We start from the raw sequence: 24,222 nt of genomic DNA on the forward strand, positions 1-24,222 counted from the left end.
TCCACACTGAGCTAAAGGCTGGAGCTGCCGGTTTTAATAAAGAGCGGGACAAGTATAAAAATCCTGCTACGACCTCCAATGAGCCATCACAGGCAAAGTGCCAATACAGGACAAATATCAGATCCTACTACGCCGGCTCTGATGCTCATCGGATGTGGCAGGGCTTGCAAATGATCACGGATTACAAAGGCAAATCCAGCCACAAGCTTCCCAGTGACGCGAGCCTACCAGATGAGCTAAATGGCTTCTATGCTCGCTTTGAGGCTAGCAACAATTACTCATGCATGAGGGCACCAGCTGTTCTCGGACAACTGTGTGATGACGCTCTTTGCAGCCTATATGAGTAAGACTTTTAACCAAGTTAACATTCACTAGGCTGCAGGGTCAGACGGATTACCAGGACACGTACTCAGAGCATGCGCTGTACAGCTAGAAAGTGTCTTCATTGACATTTTTAACCTCTTCCTGACCCAGTCTGTAATACCTACATGTTTCAAGCAGACCACTATAGTCCCTGTGCCCAAGAACGCCAAGGTAACCTGCCTAAATTACTATCGCCCTGTTGCACTCACATCTGTAGGCATGAAATAGTTTGAAAGGCTGGTCCTGGACCCACTCCAATTTGCATACCACACAAACAGATGAGGCAATCTGTATTGCACTCCAAAAACTGCCCTCTCCCACCTGGACAAGATGAACACTTACGTGAGAATGCTGTTCATTGACTTTAGCTCAACATCATAGTGACTTCCAAGCTCGTCACTAAGCTCAGAACCCTGGGACTGACCATCTCCCTCTGCAACTGGATCCTGGACTTCCTGACAGGCCGCCCCCAGGTGGTGAGGATAGGAAACAACACATCTGAATTTTGCGATTCGTTCCAGTCATTGGCAGCAGAGAATTGGAATGAAAGGCGGCCAAAGAAGGTGTTGGCTTTGGGGAAGACAAGTGAAATATACCTGCCCAGCGCGTGCTACAGGTGGGTGTTAATATGGTGACCAGTGAGCTGAGATAAGGCAGGATTTTACCTAGCAGAGACTTGTAGATGACCTGGAGCCAGTGGGTTTGGCGATGAATATGTAGCGAGGACCAGCCAACGAGAGCATACAGATCGCAGTGGTGGGTAGTATATTGGGCTTTGGTGACAAAATGGATGGCATTGTGATAGACTACATCCAATTTGCTGAGTAGAGTGTTGGAGGCTATTTTGTAAATGACGGGATCGGTAGGATAGTCAGTTTTACGAGGGTATGTTTGGCAGCATGAGGGAAGGAGGCTTTGGTGTGAAATAGGAAGCTGATTCTAGACAAACCAGACACCTAGGTATTTGTAGTTGTCCACATATTCTAAGTCAGAACCGTCCAGAGTAGTGATGCTAGTCGGGCTCTCAAAAGGTTCAATAGCTGCACCATCGAGAGCATCCTGACTGGTTGCATCACTGCCTGGTATGGCAACTGCTCGGCCTCTGACCGCAAGGCACTACAGAGGGTAGTGCCTACGGCCCAGTACCTTACTGGGGCAAAGCTTCCCGCCATCCAAGATGTCTATACCAGGCGGTGACAGAGGAAGGCCCTAAACATTGTCAAAGACTCCAGATACGCTAGACATAAACTGTTCTCTTTGCTTCCACTCGGCAAGCGGTACAGGAGCGCCAAGTCTAGGTCCAAAAGGCTTCTTAACAGCTTCTACCCCCAAGCCAAAAGATTCCTGAACAGCTAATCAAATGGGTAAACAGACCTCTCTTTTACACTGCTGTCACTTCAAATCTACCTAAATATAAACTCAGCAAAAAAAGAAACGTCCCTTTTTCAGGACCCTGTCTTTCAAAGATATTTAGAAAAATCCATATAACTTCACAGATCTTCATTGTAAAGGGTTTAAACACAGTTTCCAATGCTTGTTCAATGAACCATTAACAATTATGAACATGCACCTGGGGAACGGTGATTAAGACACTAACAGCTTACAGACAGTAAGCAATTAAGGTCACAGTTATGAAAACTTAGGACACTAAAGAGGCCTTTCTACTGACTCTGATAAACACCAAATGAAAAGATGCCCAGGGTCCCTGCTCATCTGCGTGAACGTGCCTTAGGCATATTGCAAGGAGGCATGAGGACTGCAGATGTGGCAAGGGCAATAAATTGCAATGTCGGTACTGTGAGACACCTAAGACAGTGCTACAGGGAAACAGGACGGAGAGCTGATCATCCTCGCAGTGGCAGACCATGGGTAACAACACCTGCACAGGATCGGTACATCCGAACATCACACCTGCGGGAAAGGTGCAGGATGGCAACAATAACTGCCTGAGTTACACCAGGAAAACACAATCCCTCCATCAGTGCTCAGACTGTCCACAATGGGCTGAGAGAGGCTGGACTGAGGGCTTGTAGGCCTGTTGTAAGGCAGGTCCTCACCAGACATCACTGGCAACAACGTCGCCTATGGTCACAAACCCACCATCGCTGAACCAGACTGGACTGGCAAAAAGTGCTCTTCACTGACGAGTCACGGTTTTGTCGGGTTCGTGTTTATTGTCGAGAGAATGAGCGTTACACCGAGGCCTGTACTCTGGAGCGGGATCAATTTGGAGGTGGAGGGTCCGTCATGGTCTGGGGCGGTGTGTCACAGTATCATCGGACTGAGCTTTTTGTCATTGCAGGCAATCTCAACGCTGTGCGTTTCCCGGGAAGACATCCTCCTCCCTCATGTGGTCCCCTTCCTGCTAGCTCATCCTGACATGACCCTCCAGCATGACAATGCCACCAGTCATACTGCTCGTTCTGTGTGTGATTTCCTGCATGAGAGGAATGTCAGTGTTCTGCCATGTCCAGCAAAGAGCCCGGATCTCAATCCTATTGAGTACGTTGGAGGATGAGTGCTAGGGCCATTCCCCCCAGAAATGTCCAGGAACTTGCAGGTGCCTTGGTGGAAGAGTGGGGTAACATCTCACAGCAAGAACTGGCAAATCTGGTGCAGTCCATGAGGAGGAGACGCACTGCAGTACTTAATGCAGCTGGTGGCCACACCCAATACTGGCTGTTACTTTTCATTTTGACCCCCCTTTGTTCAGGGACACATGATTTAACTTATGTTAGTCACATGTCTGTGGAACTTGTTCAGTTTATGTCTCAGTTGTTGAATCGTGTTATGTTAACACAAATATTTACACATGTTCATTTTGCTGAAAATTAACGCAGTTAACAGTGAGAGAACGTTTCTTTTCATGCTGAGTTTAAATATTACCTCAATGACCTCGACTAACCGATGCACCCACACATTGACTCTGTACTGGTACCCCCTTATATATAGCCTCACTAACATTATTTTACTGCTGCTATTTAATTATTCAATTTTTTACTTAAGGAATTTCAACGTATCATTGGGTTCTCCAACTTCTATCACCGGTTCATTCGGATTTTCAGTTCTACTGCCGCTGCCCTTACCAGCCAAAAGACCCAGACCCTTCAGTGGACTGATACCGCCCTGACTGCGTTCAACAACTTGAAATGCCTCTTCACCTCAGCTCATGTCCTTCGCCAACCTTATCCGACACTTCATTTCACCCTGGATGTGGACGCCTCCATAGTAGGATTGGGAGCCATATTCTCTGTGGGTGAGAATACCTTCCCTGTGCCTTCCTCTCCAGGAAGTTATCCCCCCGCTTTCCCTTTTTCGTCCTAACATACCATTGTAATCTAGAATATATCAGAGGGGCCAAGAGGTTAAACTCCAGGCAAGACCACTGGGCACTCTTCTGCACACGCTACATTTTCATGTTACTTACATCCCTGGAAAGAAAAATGTAAAAGCTGAAGCTCTCTCCCACCAGTTTGACCTTCCAACCAGTAACTCAGACCCTATACCCATTCTTCCTTCTTCTTGCATTATGTGACTGGTACAGTGGGAGGTTCACTCTGCCATACAAGACGCCCTAACCTCAGACCCAGCTCCTCCTGAGAGACCAGCTGGGAAGAGTTACGTATCAGCAGCTGTTAGACCCCAACTGATGCAATGGTGACACACGTCCTTGTGGTCAGGACATCCGGGCATTACACAAACCACCAAACTTCTAGCCCAGAAGTTCTGGTGGTCCTCACTGGCATCCGACATAAGGGATTAAGTACTGTCCAGTCTGCACCCAAACCAAAAGCCCTCGTCATCTCCCTTCCGGGAAGATTCAACCTTTGCCAATCCCTCACAGACCCTGGTCCCACATAGCTGTTGACGTCATCACAGACCTTCCTGAATCTTCTGGTAACACCACCATCCTTGTCATAGTAGACGATTTAAAAAAAATGTGTCGTCTGGTTCCTCTTCCTCATTTACCTAACGCCATGGAATTGGCGGAGTGTATGTTCCGTCTGTATGGGATTCCGGAGGACATAATCTCTGATCACGGGCCCCAGTTCGTCTCCCGGGTGTGGCGAGCCTTCTGTGACCGACTGGGGGTCGCCCTCAGCCTCTCCTCAGGGTAACACCCCCAGACCAAAGAGCAGACAGAACGCCATAAACAAGAAATAGGGAAGTACCTCCGCCAAAAATGTTCTGCCTCTCCATACGATTGGAGTCGGTATATGGCCTGGACCGAATACACTCAGAACGCACTGATACCTCCACCTTACTCTGATTCAGTGTGTCCTTGGTTACCAACCCCCCATGTTTCCCAGGGAGGCGGAGCCTGGTACTGTCCCAGCTGTCGATGACTGGTTCCGGTGTTGTGAGCGGGTATGGGAGACCGCTCACCGGCATCTGCAGAAAGCCTCTAATACCCAGAAACGCTTTGACGACAGACGCCGCCAACCTAAGCCACTTTTTCACCCAGGACAGCGTGTGTGTGTCTCTACCAGAGACAATCCGGCTCTGCCTCCCCTGCAAAAGTTCTGTCCTTGCTTCACTGGTCCCTTCAAGATAACCCATCGCATCAAGCCTGGCACGTACCACCACCAGTCACCCCTCAGTATAAAATCACCCCTCGTCCTTCATGCGTCACCTACAGTCCTCTTCATCCTCCAGTCTCTACCCGCAGTGCTCCCCCACTGTTGGACGTCGGAGTGGAATCTGCCTACACCATACGTGTCATCCTTGATTCCAAACTCCTGAGAGGTCGCATCCACTACCAAGTGGACTGGGAACGTTTTGAGCCTGAAGACCTGTCCTGGGCCCCCGACCAAGACATCCTCGACCCAGAGATGATTCAGGCATTTCACCATAACCATCCGGATCGTCCCACTCCCCGACCTTGGGGTCGACCCCCGAACAGACCCACTGGACAACAGCCTCGACGCAGAACGTCGGGTCAGTCCACGACCTCGTCAAACCAGCCTGCCGGACCTCGACCCCGAGGTATGCGTCCACTTCTTCTCCCCCGCCCGCTCCACCCTCCGGTGCTGTTGGGTCGTCAGGAGCCTCCCTTGGGGGGTACTCTAAGCTTCTGCTTTTCTTTTCTTAGTTAACCTTCTGTTTTTTTTGTGTTCTGGAACGTAGCCCCGTCGTTCATTTTTGTTCATTGATTTCACATGTATTCATTTCTAACCTGGTCTCATCAGCTGCCTATTTAGTACAGTTCCTTCTGTTTGTATGGTTGTGAGGTATTGTTTGTTTTTGACTACCTACCTTTTTTTGAGCATTACCTGTGACCACGATTTCTTCTGTGAAGGCTTAATAAACATCTGCTGTGCTTGGCGCATGAATCTACACCTTTTTCTCCCTGAGTATTGATTACATAATGCCCATGATTTTGGAATGAGATGTTCGACGAGCAGGTGCCCGAGCAGCATGACTTTTTGTCATGTAGAGTGCTTGAATGATTACTTCATTGGCAAAGTGGGCAAAAGTAGGCAGGAAATGTCAACAATGAACAGTGAGGCATCGTATTCATACATGAAAAAACTAATAATGAAAAAGCATTGTAAGTTTGAATTTGTAAAATTAGTGTGGGAGAGGTGGAAAAATATTGTTATCAATCAATAATGACAAAACTAATGGCAACTCATATCTGTCATATGTTTATTAAATCTAGAGGAAGGTATTTGTCCTCAAACCTGGAGGGTAACAGAAGTAATTACGCTAACCAAGCGTGGTGAAGCAGCCTTTACTGGTTCTAACAGCAGACCTATCAGCTTGCTGCCAGCTCATAGCAACTGTTAAAAAAATGACCAAATACAATGCTATTTCTCTGTCAACAAATTAGCAGACTCAGCATGCTGATACAGTTGAGGTCAGAAGTTTACATACACCTTAGCCAAATACATTTAAACTCAGTTTCACAATTCCTGACATATAATCAGAGTAAAACTTTCCTGTTTTAGGTCAGTTAGGATCACCACTTTATTTTTAGAATTTAAAATGTGAGCATAATAGTAAAGAAAGATTTATATCAGCTTTCCTTTCTTCCATCACATTCCCAGTGGGTCAGAAGTTTACATACACTCAATTAATATTTGGTAGCATTGTCTTCCAATTCTTTAACTTGGGTCAAACGTTTTGGGTAGCCTTCCACAAGCTTCCCGCAATAAGTTGGGTGAATTTTGGCACATTCCTCTTGACAGAGCTGGTGTAACTGAGTTAGGTTTGTAGGCCTCCTTGCTCGCACATGCTTTTCCAGTTCTGCCCATATTTTCTATAGGATTGAGAAACAGGGCCTTGTGATGTGACTACAATACCTGGACTTAGTTGTCTTTAAGCCATTTTGCCAGAGCTTTGGAAGTACACTTGGGGTAATTGTCCATTTGGAAGACCTATTTGTGACCAAGCTTTAACTTCCTGACTGATGTCTTGAGATGTTGCTTCAATATATCCACATACTTTCCCTTTCTCATGATGCCATGTAGATTGTGAAGGGCACCAGTCCCTCCTGCAGCAAAGCACACACACTACATGATGCTGCCACCTCTGTGCTTCACGGATGGTGTTCTTCGGCTTGCAAGCCTCCCCCTTTTTCCTCCAAACATAACGATGGTCATTATGGCCAAACAGTTCTATTTTTGTTACATCAGACCAGAGAATATTTCTCCAAAAAGGGCGATCTGTGTCCCCATGTGCAGTTGCAAACCGTAGTAAGGCTTTTTTTGGACGGTTTTGGAGCAGTGGCTTCTTTCTTGCTGAGCGGTCTTTCAGGTTATGTCAATATAGTATTATTTTTTCGGTGGATATAGATACTTTTGTACCTGTATCTTCACAAGGTCTTTGCTGTTGTTCTGGGATTGTTTCACATTTTTCGCACCAAAGTACATTCATCTCTAGGAGACAGAATGCTTCTCCTTCCTGAGCAGTAAGATGGCTGCATGATGTTTATACTTGCGTACTATTGTTTGTACAGATGAACGTGGTACCTTCAGGCATTTGGAAATTGCTCCCAAGGATGAACCAGAGTTGTGAAGGTCTACAATTATTTTTCTGAGGTCTTAGCTTCTTTCTTTTGATTTTCCCATGATGTCAAGGAAAGAGGCACTGAGTTTGAAGGTAGGCCTTGAAATACATCCACAGGGACACCTCCTATTGAATCAAATTATGTCGATTAGCCTATCAGAAGCTTCTAAAGCCATGACATAATTTTCTGGAATTTTCCAAGCTGTTGAAAGGCACAGTCAACTTATTGTATGTAAACTTCTGACCCACTGGAATTGTGATACAGTGAATTATAAGTGAAATAATCGGTCTGTAAACAACTTTTTGCAAAGACTACTTGTGTTATGCACAAAGTAGATGTCCTAACCGACTTGCCAATACTATAGATTGTTAAGAAGACATTTGTGGAGTGGTTGAAAAATGAGTTTTATTGACTCCAACCTAAGTGTATGTAAACTTCCGACTTCAACTGTATATAAGGGCTCTCATCTTGTACTGACACAAATTATTGATTGTGGGAGTTGTAGTGTTAGATTTCAGTGCAGCTTTTGATATTATTGACCATAACCTGTTGAACATTTGATGGCTTTTCAACCTCTGCCATATCATGAATTCAGAGCTATTTATCTAATCGAACCCAGAGGGTTTTCTTTTAATGGAAGCCTCTCTAATTTCAAACATATAGGGTGTGGTGTACCACAAGGCAGCTCTCTAGCCCCTCTACTCTTTTCTATTTTTACCAATGACCTGCCACTGGCATTAAACAAATCATGTGCGTCAATGTATGCTTATGTGTCAGCAACCACAGCTAATGAACTCTTAACAAGGGGTTGCAGTCCGTTTTGGATTGAGCATTGTATTTGTTAAAAATCATTATCCAAGAGACACGACCGGTTCTGATCTTCATTGTAATCAGAGGGCTAAACAAATGCTATGCATGCCAGTCTCTATTGGATAAGAGTTGAGGAGAGACTGACTGCATCACTTATTTTTATATGAAACAATGTGTTAAATTCCTAATTGTTCACATAGTCAAATCCGATTAGAGGCGTTTGCCTCTGCCCTTCTCTTTAGAGACTGTGCGGGAGTTATTTCCCGCACAGAGCATGATCCTGAGAAGGAGGACAAACTTAGTGGCGATTAGAAATCTTCTCTTTATCGTTCCAGTCCAGACCAGGGAAGCTTTCAAAATCTTAACTCTAGCTGTTTGGTCCGAAACAGATTCACAAATCATAGGAATTTGTCAAGCTATGAAGACATTCTCCCCCTATGAGTCTAGCGTTGCGATGCAACAGTTGCCTTGGCAACATTTCTCCATTATGGCTAAAGCTAGTGTGAGAACCATGCTAACAACAAACGTTTTTGTATAAATCTGAAGAAAAACTGCACTCTTACCCACAACTTCTTTGCTAGATTCATGATAGTGTTGTTAGACAAAGCAAGGAAAGTGAACTCTGTGAAGCATTTATTTGGGCTGCAATCTGAGATGCAGTTATCTCTAATGAATGTATCCTCTGCAGCAGAGGTAACTCTGGGTCTTCCTTTACTGTGGCGGTCCTCATGAGAGCCAGTTTCATCAAAGCGCATGATGGTTTTTGCAACTGCACTTGAAGAGTCTTTCAAAGTTCTTGAAATGTTTGTATGGACTGACCTTCATGTCTTAAAGTAATGATGGACTGTCATTTCTCTTTGCTTATTTGAGCTGTTCTTGCCATCATATGCACTTGGTCTTTTACCAAATAGGGCTATCTTCTGTATACCACCCCTACTTTGCCACAACATAAACGCATTAAGGAGGATAAAATTTCACAAATTAACCTAAGGCTCACCTGTTAATTGAAATACATTCTAGGTGACTACCTCATGAAGCTGGTTGAGAGAATGCCAAGAGTGTGCGAAGCTGTAATCAAGACAAAGGGTGGCTACTTTGAAGAAACTCAAATATAAAATGTATTTTGATTTGTTTGACACTTTTGGTTACTCCATTATTCCATATGTGTTATTTCATTGTTTTGATGTCTTCACTACAATGTAGAAAATAGTAAAAATAAAGAAAAACCTTGAATGACTAGGTTTGTCAACATTTTTGACTAGTACTGTATACAAACATGCAAGCAGACTTATACACTCAAACGCTTACTCAAGATAGCACGTTCACTCCAACACACACACACACACACAAACACACACACACACTGACTGACTAACTGCATGAAAACAGACAATACTGTACCAAGGAAAACATTCCTAATCACTGACTCATTATATGAAATCTTACTATGCCTATTTTTAAAAAGGGGGGGAAATCACTTCCCCTAAGTTTGACTCATTCCAGCAATCATACTCCACTTAAGAAAACTAGCAGCTGTGTTTACTTCAGTTACTTATGCACTCTCTCTCGTTATAACACTCTCCTTCTCACTCGCTCTCCCCTTTTCCCTCTCTCCCTCACCCCTCCACACAAACGCACTGTTATTCTCATTTCATTTTCAGCTAATACAGTCTCTGTGGTTTAGTGACTTAATTGAAGGAGTTATGGTCTATAACGTGAACATGCATTTACATGGCTGTGGCCTTGTTAAAACTAAACCAGGGCTACGTCCCAATGGTACCCTATTCCCTTTATAGTGCACTACATTTTATAGTGCACTATATAAGGAATCGGGTACCATTTGGGATGTACACAAGCTCTGGCATGCCAAAGGCTCTTCAAATGGATTCCACATGTTGTTTGCATAATTTCCCCCCCCCCCTAACACTTGACCTACAACTGGAATCAATGTTCACACTATTCTGTACAGCATCCGTGCACAAGGCTGCTGAAGTTAGCTGTGCAGTATGTATGTAGCTGGTTTTCTGAAAAATACAACAGAGTGGCAAGCAGTTTTGTAGAATGAACGTGAATAACTCGCCAGTTAACACCTTGGACCTGTTCAACTAATCTTCAAAATGGTGTCTCTTTCTTTCTTTCTCTCTCTTTCTTTTTCTCTCTCTCATTCCTTATTTTCTCTCTCTTTCTCTTGCTCTCTTTCTTTCTTTTTCTCTCTCTCATTCCTTATTTTCTCTCTCTTTCTCTTGCTCTCTTTCTTTCTTTTTCCTTTCTTTCCCTTCCTCCCTCCTTAACTTCCTCACTTAATCATCAGTCTTACATAGTCTGATTAGTAAAAAGAAGAGTTATGGCCTCCCAAGTGGTTCAGCGGGCTAAGGCAATCCATCGCAGTGTTGTGGCGTCACTACAGCCTGGGTTTCGATCCCAGGCTGTGTCACAACTGGCCGTGACTGGGAGTCCCATAGGGTGGCGAACAATTGGAGCAGCATCATCAGGGTTTGGCCGAGGGGGCTTTACTTGGCTCATCGTGCTCTAGCAACTCCCTGTGGTGGGCTGGGCACCTGCAGGCTGAATAGTGTTTCCTCTGACACATTGTTGCAGCTGGCGGGCTGGTGTTAAGAAGCACTGTTTGGTTAGTCATGTTTTTGAGGACACAACCTTTACCTCTCCTGAGCTCTTTGGGGAGTTGCAGCGATGAGACAAGATCATAATTGGATATAATGAAATATGGGAAAAAAGGAAGAGTTCCATTCATATAATTTTGACCGATATAGTCATGTCAGATCTGTGATTACTTCCACAGTATAGGAACTGTGGGTGTCATCATTCCTAGTGAGTCACCTCAGGACAGGTTTCCCAAAAGCATCTTCAGGATAAGTTTGGGAAAACGTTTGGGAAACAAACTGGGCCCAAGCCAGGCCGAGGATCCTTATTAACCAGGAAGCCCCTAACTTTTAAACCCAAACATTGAGGATTTCGGGGGAATGGATGAGAACGCAATGTGCTATGTTTTTCATCAATTTTTTTTATGTGTAAATATGTTGTTTTATATAGTTCTTCAGTCCTTTTTAATGTCATTTAGTTTTTCTCAGAGGGTGGCTGAATATCTGTTGTAGAAGTTGTTTTCTTTTTATTCCAAGCACCATGGCTGGACTGGGTCACAGTGTTTGCACTGTCGTTCAATGTATGCTCTGTTGTTTGTCCTTGAATGTCACTTTTCTGCTATCTGTTGCAGAGTTCCATAATGCATTTTCTGTCTTTCCTCAAGAAAGACAGGCTTGTCTATGTCTGATTCCACAAAAAGTGGGCTAGCACTCTCACTCTTCCTCAGTCCAGTCCATAACTAACACACTGGCCCAGAAAATTAGAGGATTTCACACTTATTTGACAAGAGAATCTGAAGATGATGCTAATGTTTCTGCCTGTGTCAACAAATATAGCAAGACCCTCTACTTTCTCCCCTTCCTCTACTCCACCCCCCCCCCCCCCAACGTTTACATCACTACATTCCTAAAAAAATGTTTTACTTTTTACTCCATACATTTTACATGACACCCCAAAAGTACTCGTTACATTTTGAATACTTAGCAGGACAGGAAAATGATCCAATTCACACACTTATCAAGACAACACATTGTCATCCCTTCTGCCTCTGATCTAGCGGACTCACTAAACACAAATTATCTTTTGTAAATTATGTCTGAGTGTTGGAGTGTGCCCCTGGCTATCCATAAATCTTTAAAACAAGAAAATAGTGCCGCCTGCTTTGCTTAATACAAGGAATTTGAAATGATTTATACTTTAACTTTTGGTAAATAAGTATACTGTGTATATTGTGTTATTGTGACACAGCCTGGGGCGGCAGCGTAGCCTAGTGGTTAGAGCATTGGACTAGTAACCGGAAGGTTTGCGAGTTCAAACCCCCGAGCTGACAAGGTACAAATCTGTCGTTCTGCCCCTGAACAGGCAGTTAACCCACTGTTCCCAGGCTGTCATTGAAAATAAGAATGTGTTCTTAACTGACTTGCCTGGTTAAATAAAGGTAAAATAAATAAAAATACTTTAGACACATACAACGCCCTCTCTGTGCTCAGGGGCCATCACATACACAGATGGAAACAGGCCAGGGCCATCTCACAATGCACACTACGTGAGGGGGGAGCATTCCCCTCTTGCCTCTCCCCTTACGCCTCTGCCCTTCACTCAACATAGCCGGATTCTTGCCTCCACCAGATGAGATAATCTACTACATACTGTGCTCTACAGTATACAAACATTAATTAATCCAGATTACATTCATTAATCCAGATTACATTCATTAACAGGTGTCTGCTATTGGATGAGGTTAGTTAACCCCTTTTACTGTCTATTCAGGGTTAGGGCTAAAATATGGGTTAGAAGTAACTTTTTAAAGGGACCTAGACCTAGGGATAGGGTTTAAGGTTTGTTTGTTTTTCTGCAAAAACAGTATGGGTTTATAGCTCTCCTTCTTTTTTAAGCCTCGCTGTGGCCATCTGCGGGTACTTACATACCTTGCCAGGCTCAATCTGGGATAGCAACTGCGTCAGATCTACAAATCACCATTAGCTGCTAAGCAATGAGGTAGACCCATCCATGTGGTTTGCAACTCAGTGAACCTGTGCAACATATGCTCAGTTAATAGCCTACAAATGAACAGCACAGCAGCCATATACACAGCAGCCATTTAGAATGAACAAAATAGTGTTTTTGAGAAACATAAATGTTATTATTCAAATCAATCTGTTCCATGAAAATGTGGAAAAAATAATCATAATTGGCATGCCGATCAGTTTAAATCCTATGTTAAACTGTAAGCTTCCCCAAACTTGAAACTCACGAGCTGCCTATGGTCTTTACCATTACACCCACTATTACACTGCACGCACAGGAGGTGCTCACCAAGTAACCATAACCTTGTTAATATCAAGTTACCTGAGGTAACGCCAGCTCATTGCTAACACCAGTGAAGCTTGCATTGTGATGCAGAACAATGGGCTGGGAATAGAACGTTCGGAAGGAGAGAAGGTGCTCAATAGAACTAATAGGAGCCCACAGGGTGAAAACTGCCTAAAATAAGGCCTGTTTTTCCGCTATTACTTGAAAAATATGGCAAGCAGCTGGAACACATGTTAATATTATGAAACTGAACTCCATGGCGGATGCAATGAAGTAATTTTCAGCAGAAAACACCGTTCTTAAAACCTTAATCTGTCCAGCCTACTATGACAATGTACACAGAACAAAAATATAAACGCAACATGCAACAATGTCAAAGATTTGACTGAGTTACAGTTCATATAAGGAAATCAGTATAATGAAATACATTCACTAGGCCCTTATTTACAGTGCCTTGCGAAAGTATTCGGCCCCCTGGAACTTTGCGACCTTTTGCCACATTTCAGGCTTCACACATAAAGATATAAAACTGTATTTTTTGTGAAGAATCAACAACAAGTGGGACACAATCATGAAGTGGAATGACATTTATTGGATATTTCAAACTTTTTTAACAAATCAAAAACAGAAAAATTGGGCGTGCAAAAATATTCAGCCCCCTTAAGTTAATACTTTGTAGCGCCACCTTTTGCTGCGATTACAGCTGTAAGTCGCTTGGGGTATGTCTCTATCAGTTTTGCACATCGAGAGACTGAATTTTTTCCCCATTCCTCCTTGTAAAACAGCTCGAGCTCAGTGAGGTTGGATGGAGAGCATTTGTGAACAGCAGTTTTCAGTTCTTTCCACAGATTCTCGATTGGATTCAGGTCTGGACTTTGACTTGGCCATTCTAACACCTGGATATGTTTATTTTTGAACAATTCCATTGTAGATTTTGCTTTATGTTTTGGATCATTGTCTTGTTGGAAGACAAATCTCCGTCCCAGTCTCAGGTCTTTTGCAGACTCCATCAGGTTTTCTTCCAGAATGGTCCTGTATTTGGCTCCATCCATCTACCCATCAATTTGAACCATCTTCCCTGTCCCTTCATCTTCCCTGTCCCTTTGCATTGTTGCCAAAAAGTTCAATTTTGGTTTCATCTGACCAGAGCACCTTCTTCCACATGTTTGGTGTGTCTCCCAGGTGGCTTGTGGCAAACTTTAAACAACGCTTTTTATGGATATCTTTAAGAAATGGCTTTCTTCTTGCCACTCTTCCATAAAGGCCAGATTTGTGCAATATACGACTGATTGTTGTCCTATGGACAGAGTCTCCCACCTCAGCTGTAGATCTCTGCAGTTCATCCAGAGTGATCATGGGCCTCTTGGCTGCATCTCTGATCAGTCTTCTCCTTGTATGAGCTGAAAGTTTAGAGGGACGGCCAGGTCTTGGTAGATTTGCAGTGGTCTGATACTCCTTCCATTTCAATATTATCGCTTGCACAGTGCTCCTTGGGATGTTTAAAGCTTGGGAAATCTTTTTGTATCCAAATCCGGCTTTAAACTTCTTCACAACAGTATCTCGGACCTGCCTGGTGTGTTCCTTGTTCTTCATGATGCACTCTGCGCTTTTAACGGACCTCTGAGACGGATCACAGTGCAGGTGCATTTATACGGAGACTTGATTACACACAGGTGGATTGTATTTATCATCATTAGTCATTTAGGTCAACATTGGATCATTCAGAGATCCTCACTGAACTTCTGGAGAGAGTTTGCTGCACTGAAAGTAAAGGGGCAGAATAATTTTGCACGCCCAATTTTTCAGTTTTTGATTTGTTAAAAAAGTTTGAAATATCCAATAAATGTCGTTCCACTTCATGATTGTGTCCCACTTGTTGTTGATTCTTCACAAAAAATACAGTTTTATATCTTTATGTTTGAAGCCTGAAATGTGGCAAAAGGTCGCAAAGTTCAAGGGGGCCGAATACTTTCGCAAGGCACTGTATGTATTTGACATGACTTGGTCAAATATTTACCTTAAAAAAGGTAGGGGCGTGGATACAAAAAAAACAGCCAATATCTAGTGTGACCACCATTTGCCTCATGCACCATTTTCATGCTGGAACATGAGGTGATGGTGGCAGATGAATGGCACAACAATGGGCCTCAGGATCCCATCACGGTATCTCTGTGCATTCAAATTGCCATCGATAAAATGCAATTATTTTTGTTATCCGTAGCTTATGCCTGCCCATACCATAACCCCCCCACCACCATGGGGCACTCTGTTCACAAAGTTGACATCAGCAAAACCCCTGCCCACACGACTCCATACACACTGTCATCTGCCCAGTACAGTTGAAACCAGGATTCATCCATGAAGAGCACAGTTCTCCAGCGTGCTAGTGGCCATCGAAGGTGAGCATTTTGCACACTAAAGTCGGTTACGATGCCAAACTGCAGTCAGGTGAAGACCCTGGTGAGGATGACAAGCACACAGATACGCTTCCCTGAGACAGTTTGTCCAGACATTATTTGGTGGTGCCAACCCACAGTTTTATCAGCAGTTAAGGTGGCTGGTCTCAGATGATCCCGCAGGTGAAGAAGCCGAATGTAGAGGTCCTGGGCTGGCGTGGTTACACATGGTCTGTGGTTGTGTGGACGTTTGGACGTAATGCCAAATTCTCTAAAACAATGTTGGAGGCAGCTTATGGTAGAGAAATGAAAATTCAGTTGTCTGGCAACATCTCTGGTGGATATTCTTGCAGTCAGCATGTCAATTGCACGCTCCCTCAAAACTTGAGACATCTGTGGCATTGCATTATTTTCTTGATATGCCACACCTGTCAGGTGGATGGATTTTCTTGGCAAAGGAGAAATGCTGGCTAACAGGGATGGATGTAAGCAAATTTGTGCACAACATTTCAGAGAAATAAGTGTTGTGTGTGTATGTAACATTTCTATGATCTTTTATTTCAGCTCATGAAACATGTGACCAACATTTTACTTGTAATGTTTATATTTTAGTTCAGTGTATGTTGTCTTAGAATACTGTACGTGTAGCATTCCATAAGATTACATCTGTCAACAACGGTTCCAATTTGTGTCACTGTTATTACACTGTGTCAGGCAGATGATGCCATAGGTGGCAGGATCCTGTAGAGCAATTATAATTGGACTGGAATGAACCCTGTAGACCGTTACACTGTTGCTGGCTTCATGTGCTAGTGGGACACAGGAAACTGGGAACTGGTAAGTCTGATATGATTGTGTTCAAGTTCCTTTGAAGTTGGAACAATTCTTCAACCAATAAAATTTTAGCGAGCTTGATAAGCTTGCTAACATTGTTAATTATAATGTTATCTAGCCTGCTTAACGTTGACAATATGAACAGACTAGTTACCTTATCCATATTGATAAGGTTGTAATTTTCAAAAATTAAAAGGTGAAAGGTCAGTGGTGAAACATCAATTTGGGTATCAAAATGTACTCAAGAGTTTTCCACTTGTAATTCTGACTTTGGAGGGTCATTGTAGTGAAATGTCCCACTGGGAAGTAAGAGCTCCGATAGCACGTGAACTCAGCAAAAGTAGACTGCTGATTGATTAGATGTGGCTGTGTCAATTGCTGATAGGTACTTTTTAATTGATTAGACAGATAGACTGGGTCCATTGCTGATTAGACAGATAGACAAGGTCCGCTGGTGATTGGACAGATAGACTGTGTTTGTTGCTGATCGGTCATTTTTAATTGACTACCTAGGCTGATCTCTATATATCTATTTGGTGTGGAACTACTAATAGCAGCCTAGAAAGGAAATCAAAAGATTGATAGCGGTGGCGGGATTACAAGCTTGGTCAAATGGTCATTAACCTAATTTCATCTTCAATTTGTATTATATTATATTTTCTCCAAATCATTGAACGTGATCTACAGTATGTCTTTGTTCCATAACATTCAGTAACCTATGTGAAGTACATAACTTTGGGCCAGTTTCCCAGACAGAGATTCAGCCTTTTTCTGGACTAGAAAGGTATTTCAATGGAACTCTCCATTAGGCATTGGTTTTTGGTTCCAGGATTAGGCTAAACGTTTGCCCAAGACTATGTTGTGTATAAATGTTTATAATATTTGCAATATAAATATATTGATTAAATATGACTTTTAATACATTTGACAATTATGTTCAGTGTAAATGCTAAGGCACGTAATTTACCCCCTCTAAAGTGTACTATTGCTGAGTGAAAGGGGCCCATGGTAAATGGATTTAAAGTGAAAGTTGAAATGAGCACTAATCTGGCTCCATGAATACCCTTGAGCAGCACACACACACACACACACACACACACACACACACACACACACACACACACACACCCCGTGGCTGTCACAGTGTTGAAGGCAGGGACGGGGCCTCTCTCCAGCACAGGGGTAAAGTCACGCAGGTCAGTACTCAGTTTCCACATCAGACCCAGGAACAGGGGCCAGAGTCTCCAACTCCCTCCCTCCCCAGTCCCCTAGGGGGCCCCTCCTTGCCTTTCCCTGACCCCCAACCCCCAGTGTACAAATGCCTTTGCTGACAGCTCTGGCCCAGTCCTCTGTAATTGAAAAGAACAGGCCAGGGCCAGCCCCCAGCCCCCAGCCACCCCACCACACATCCCCCCACTCAGCCACCCTCCCATAGCCCTGCCTGTGTTGAGTTGAGCCTCTGAGCCCAGTGACAGACACCATCAATACCAATGATTATTACCCCTCTGAAAGTCAGAGTCACTGCCGATGACATCCAAGACACCAGCCATGCAACACCCGCCCAACGCATATACGTACACACACACATACTAACACACACACACCTCCCCCTCAGTGTCCTTCCTCTGCTACCCGAGCTTCTGAATGTTTAACCCATTGCGAACAGCCCTGTCTCTCTCTGTGGTTCTGCTGCTTCTTTACGGGAGGCAAACAAGGCTGTCCTACACACACGTACAAACTCACTCACAGAAACACACAAGCAGCTATCACATGCAAAAAAAACTGTGACAACCAACAAACTTTTTGGGCAATTCCTAAGGAGTTTGGATCCTGCACTATTTCTCCTGACAGTCTCCTACTATACTGTACTCTCACCCAAATCTTCACCAGCTAATTTAGTAAAAACTATTTCTCAAACACAGAAGAAAAAACAATGACTTCAAACTATACACCACTATTGCATTAAAACAAGCTAAAGCACTGCCAAGAACACATGACAGAGGTTGAAGCAGTATTTAAATGCATCACAACCTGTGGTTATGCTGATGCCTACAGTCATTCCTCATTATAATCATCTCACAGCTTGTGCATTCACATGGAAAATAGGTGTTACAAGTCCAGTCCCTAGCAGTGTTACACTGATTCAGTTTCCTTCTGACAGCAACCCAACACAATGGCATGCATGGTCAGCCAGCCAGACAGTGTGCGGTAGGTACCTAGGTAACAAGGAGTTGTCATATGTGGTTCAGCTATGACAGCTGAACCACACGCACACTTAGACACAATCCCACAAACATGACAAATGAGAACCACAGCATGAGAAGAACAGGAGTAAAAATGTGCACAGACCTTGTCAGAAGCTGCAGAGCCGTAGGAAACAGTTCTCTTCTCCAGTCCTATCTCTCGCTCCCCCCCTCTCTCTCTCTCTCTCTCTCTCTCTCTCTCTCTCTCTCTCTCTCTCTCTCTCTCTCTCTCTCTGTGTGTGTGTGCACAGCTCCCTCCCCTTCTGTCGCTCAGCTGCTGAGCTCTCGCAGTTCTCAGGAAATGAATGGGGAGCTGCACAGAGAACTGTTGTACTTGCAAATGACTTAGCCTGCCCGCCCATGTCACATGATCAGCTAAATGTAGGGTGGGCCAGTGGGTGGAGGCTTCATAAGCAATGGGAAGACAATATACTCTAAGCTTGAACAGCATGCATCGAATTACACAGGGCCCCTCGTGGGAGGTTTCCAACACTTCCGTGGTCCACTCAGGCAGCCAGGCAGGCAGCGTTCTCTCTCTCAATTTAATTCCAATGAAAGGGCTTCATTGCCATTGGAAACATATGTTTACATTGCCAAAGCAAGTGAAATAGATAATAAACAAATGTAAAATAAACTATCAGAAATTAAAAGTACACAGTACACTCACAAACATTTCAAAAGAATAGAGACAAAAGCACTCCCTGTGATCGTTCAAGATTGACGTCAAAATTGGACATCTATTGATGTCCTGAGGATGTCGGGAAATGTCTTCAAAAACCAGCCACTAGGGGAAACAGGGAGTGCTTTTACCATCAAGTATGCTTGGGTAATCCCATGACTTTGGATCAGAAGGTTGTGTTTTCAATCCCAGTCGTGGACACTGGTTTTGTATTATTTGTTGTAACCCTATCCCAAACAATTTGGAATAAGTGTCTAAACTATGTGTTTTAACCCTATCCCAAAACTTAACCCTTACCTTAACCATTCGGAATGAGTGTCTAAATGTAACTCTTGACTTTCTAAATTTGACGTGTAGAGAAATAGAATGTTAAAGTGCAGCAGGATGAACGACACAGAGCAGCAGGAGCAACAAAAACACTTTGAAATTTGACATTTGGAGAACATTGATGAATTCTGCAGTGAGACTGTGAGAGTTGGTTGATATTATGGCTATGGACAGTGTTGTAAAAATGTGCAAATAGTTGAAGTACAAAAGGGAAAATAAATAAACATAAATATGGTTTGTATTTACAATGGTGTTTGTGCTTCACTGGTTGTCCTTTTCTTGTGGCAACAGGTCACAAATCTTGGTGATGTGATGGCACACTGTGGTATGTCACCTAATAGATATGGGAGTTTTTCAAAATTGGATTTGTTTTCAAATTCTTTGTGGGTCTGTGTAATCTGAAGAAATACAGTGTATTCAGAAAGTATTCTGATGCCTTCGCTTTTTCCACATTTTGTTATTCTAAAATGGATTAAATTAATTGTTTTCCTCATCACAGCTACACACATTACCCCAAGATGAAAAAGTGAAAGCAGGTTTTAAGACATTTTTGCAAATCTATTACAAATATAATCAGAAATAGCTTATTTACATAATTCAGACCCCTTGCTATGAGTATAAAACTAAGCTCAGGTGCTTCCGGTGTCCATTGATCATCCTTGAGATGTTTATACAACTTGATTGGAGTCCAACTTTGGTATATTCAATTGATTGATTTGGAAAGGCATATATGTCTATATAAGGTCCCACAGTTGACAGTGGGTGTCAGAGCAAAAACCAAGCCATTAGATCGACGGAATTGTCCATAGAGCTCCGAGACAGGATTGTGTTGAGGCACAGATCTGGGGAAGGGAACCACAAAATGTCTACAGCATTGAAGGTGCCCAACAACACAGTGGCCTCCATCATTCTTAAATGGAAAAAGTTTGGAACCACCAAGACTCTTCCTAGAGCTGGCTGCCCAGCCAAACTGAGCAATTGGGGGAGAAGGGCCTTGGTCATGGAGGTGACCAAGAACCCGATGGTCACTCTAACAGAGCTCAAGAGTTTCTCAGTGGAGATGGGAGAACCTTCCAGAAGGACAACCATCTCTGCAGCACTCTACCAATCAGGCCTTTATGCTAGAGTGGCTAGACGGAAGTCACTCCTCAGTAAAAGGCACAGGATAGCCCACTTGAAAAAAGCTGTGCAGCAACGCTCCCCATCCAACCTGAAAGAGCTTGAGAGGATCTGAAGAGAAGAATGGGAGAAACTCCCCAAATACAGGTGTGCCAAGCTTGTAGTGTCAAACCAAAGAAAACTCAAGGCTGTAATCGCTGCCAAAAGTGCTTCAGCAAAGTACTGAGTAAACGGTCGGAATACTTATGTAAATGTGATTTTAACATTTATTTTTTAATACATTGGCAAAAATGTATTGTAAACTTGTTTTTGCTTTGTCATTATGGGGTATTGTGTGTGGATTGATGAGTCAAAAAAATCTATTTTAGACTTAAGGCTGTAACATTGCAAAAATTCAAGGGGTCTGAATACTTTCTGAATACACTGTATGTGTCCCTAATATGGTCATACATTTGGCTGGAGGTTAGGAAGTGCAGCTCAGTTACCACCTTATTTTGCAGGCAGTGTGCACATAGCCTGTTTTCTGTCGAGTGTCAGGTCTGCCTACAGCGGCCTCTCTTCATAGCAAGGCTATGCTAATACTCAAAGTTTTTTTTTCTGTCAGTCACAGTGGTCAACTATTCTGCCATTGTGTACTCTCTGTTAAGGGTCAAATAGCATTCCAATTTGCTCAGTTTGTTTGGTTAATTCTTTCAAATGTGTCATGTAATTATCTTTTTGTTTTCTCATGATTCGGTTTGATCTAACTGTGTTGCTGTCCGAGGGCTCTGTGGAGTCTGAGGGGACTCTTCTCTAGGCTCATTTCTCTGGAGGTGATGGCTTTGTTATGGAAAGTTTAGGAATAATTTCCTTTTAGGTGGTTGTAGCTCTTTCCTGGATTTTGATCATTAGCGGGTGTCGTCCTAATTCGTCTCTGCATGCATTATTTGGTGTTTTACGTTGTATGCGGAGGATGTTTTAGCAAAATTCTGCATGCAGAGTGTCAATTTGGTGTTTGTCCCATTTAGTGAATTCTTGGATGGTGAGCGGACCACAGACCTCAACCATAAAGGGCAATGGGTTCTATAACTAATTAAAGTATTTTTAGCCAGATCCTAATTGGGATATCGAATTTGATGTTCATTTTGATGGCATAGAAGGCTCTTCTTGCTTTGTCTCTCATATTGTTGACAGCTTTGTGGAAGTTACCTGTGGTGCTGATGCTTAGGCCGAGGTAGGTATAGTTTGTTGTGTGCTCTAGAGCAACAGAGTCGACATGGAATTTGTATTTGTGGTCCTTGCAGCTGGACCTTTTTTGGATAATTTTTGTCTTACTGAGTTTCACTGTCAGGGCCCAGGTCTGACAGAATCTGTGCAGAAGATATAGGTGCTGCTATATGCCTACCTTGGTTGGGGACAGAAGCACCAGATCATCAGCAAGCAGTAGACATTTGAAGACATTTGACTTCAGATTTGAGTAGGGTGAGGCCAGGTGCTGCAGACTGTTCTGGTGCTTTCATCAATTTATATAGCAGACCCTCATGCCAAATTGAGTGAAAGCTTTGTTTTTAATCAGCAAAACACGAGAAGAATTTGCTTTTATTTTGGTTTATTTGTTTCTCTCTCTCTCTCTCTCTCTCTCTCTCTCTCTCTCTCTCTCTCTCTCTCTCTCTCTCTGCCTCTCATGGCTGGGGAAGAACACTGGAGACCTCCTACCCCATTCAAAGGGAAAAGAGAACATGCTAAATACAAAAAGAGATATCTTGCAGAAAATTTGGAATATAATGAATTCATCAAAGTAGAAATTATGCTCCTGAGCTACCAATAACATGTAGTTGTAGGATACTGATTATATTTTAGTGAACATTTGCAGTAGTAAGTAACCCAAAACACATTATTGTATTTCTTTGTATTTTTATTTATTTATTTATTATTTTTCTGATGCTCATAATGTTATTTGGCCCATTCACTGATACACATCCCTGCATATCGGTACCCACAATCAAATACCACCACCACACCACATACCCATCTCTGTTTTCTCCCCACAATTGTCAGTCTTAATGAAACATTGTGTTGTGTTGTGCTCCACAATGCCTGTCACTGGAGACTGGAAAGTGGAGAGCGGAGGAGAGGAGAGCTCATGTTATTCACCACACTGTCCCCTGGGACTGTTAATTAAGGTAAAGGAACCACGGCTCATTTGCATGGCTGATAGACCCTGGAGCTAGCTAGCACTATAGGATCACAGACTACCCTGATGATTCACAAACACGCACACAGACCCAATCATACACACACACAGACACAATCATACACACACACACTGATTCACAAATACACTTGCACGTGCGCACACGCAAACATGCACGCGCACGCACACACACACACACAGAGATGATTATACACTGTAGTGAGAGAGAGAGATTATTGTAATGTAGTAGTGTAGTGAGCTTGGCCCACCTGCTCCGTATTTAATATCCCCCCTGTTTTACTGTAGATATCTGGTCTTTTCACTTAACACTCTCTTCGTCACGGAATAATGATATCCACATGAATAGAGGGAATGGATGGATGAATGACTGGAAGGTAATGGTATAATAATGGTGGAAAAGGAGGGATGGGGGATGGATGAAAGGATGAGGCTGGATGGAGGGAAACGCTGGATGGATTGAAAGAGGGAAGAGATTTACAGATGGATGGATAGAGTTTCAAGGAGAGAGGGAGGTAACACCACTGAGGGAGAGGGGATGGCAGGATGCTTTCTGTGAGTCGTGTTAATTGTAATGGGTTATAATTACAGGCATTTACTGCTGCATGTGCTGCTTGGATAAATGTAGCCTACAACATGTATCCTACAACAACACTTCAAATACATGGAGAAGGTGACAAGAGTAATGACTACACCTAATGATTAGATATTACATGAAGATGAATAAGTGACTAGTAGTGCATAGCAATTAAGCTAAATGTCTCGTATTTTTCAGGTTTTAAACAACTAATTGACTGCCATTGGACGCTACAGACATAAGTTGGCAGATCGGCTTTACCAACTTCAGACGAGTCCAAAGATGCATGTGGTGGTCGTAAAGCAAAACAAACGGAGAAAACTATAATGCTTGTGAGAGTCAGCCAATCTCAATTGCAGCCATTATTGGTCACCTCATTACTGCCCCCTAACAGATGATGTCGGTGTTACCTTAGTGATGCTTGCAACCAGTCTTTCAAGATATGTTCGCCTTCTGGTTGGTATTATCATCGGAAAAATGTAGTCCTTCATGACCAGACTAAGGGCGATTAGTCTATTTCACAAGCATTCCATAAAATATAAATAAAGTATTTATTTGTTTACCACATCAAATCTATAGTACCAATCAGGCTTGGGGAGTAAGGGATGTGATTAGATGATTACTTCTAGAATTACTTTAAAATTGTGCAAAAATTATTTGACATCTTTCTGTTTTCTCAATGGCATTCAAAAAAATGGCAAAAGTTTAAATGTGTTCTGTCTGAGTGAGTCTGACCACAAGTCATTGACCAAGATGA

At 43.1% G+C, this 24,222-nt stretch overlaps 1 protein-coding gene across 1 annotated transcript in view; it reads right to left on the reverse strand.

Annotated features, from left to right (window-relative positions):
* LOC109865315 (Krueppel-like factor 12) overlaps window positions 1-18,883 on the reverse strand; it is a 151,329-nt gene extending 132,446 nt beyond the window's left edge. The window contains exon 1 of the mRNA XM_020453413.2: window positions 18,679-18,883. The gene's annotated coding sequence lies outside the window, so the exon portion shown is untranslated. The remainder of the gene's footprint in view (window positions 1-18,678) is intronic.
* Window positions 18,884-24,222: the final 5,339 nt, after the last annotated feature.

This window comes from Oncorhynchus kisutch, linkage group LG2 (assembly GCF_002021735.2).
Source record: "Oncorhynchus kisutch isolate 150728-3 linkage group LG2, Okis_V2, whole genome shotgun sequence".
Lineage (NCBI taxonomy): Eukaryota > Metazoa > Chordata > Actinopteri > Salmoniformes > Salmonidae > Oncorhynchus > Oncorhynchus kisutch.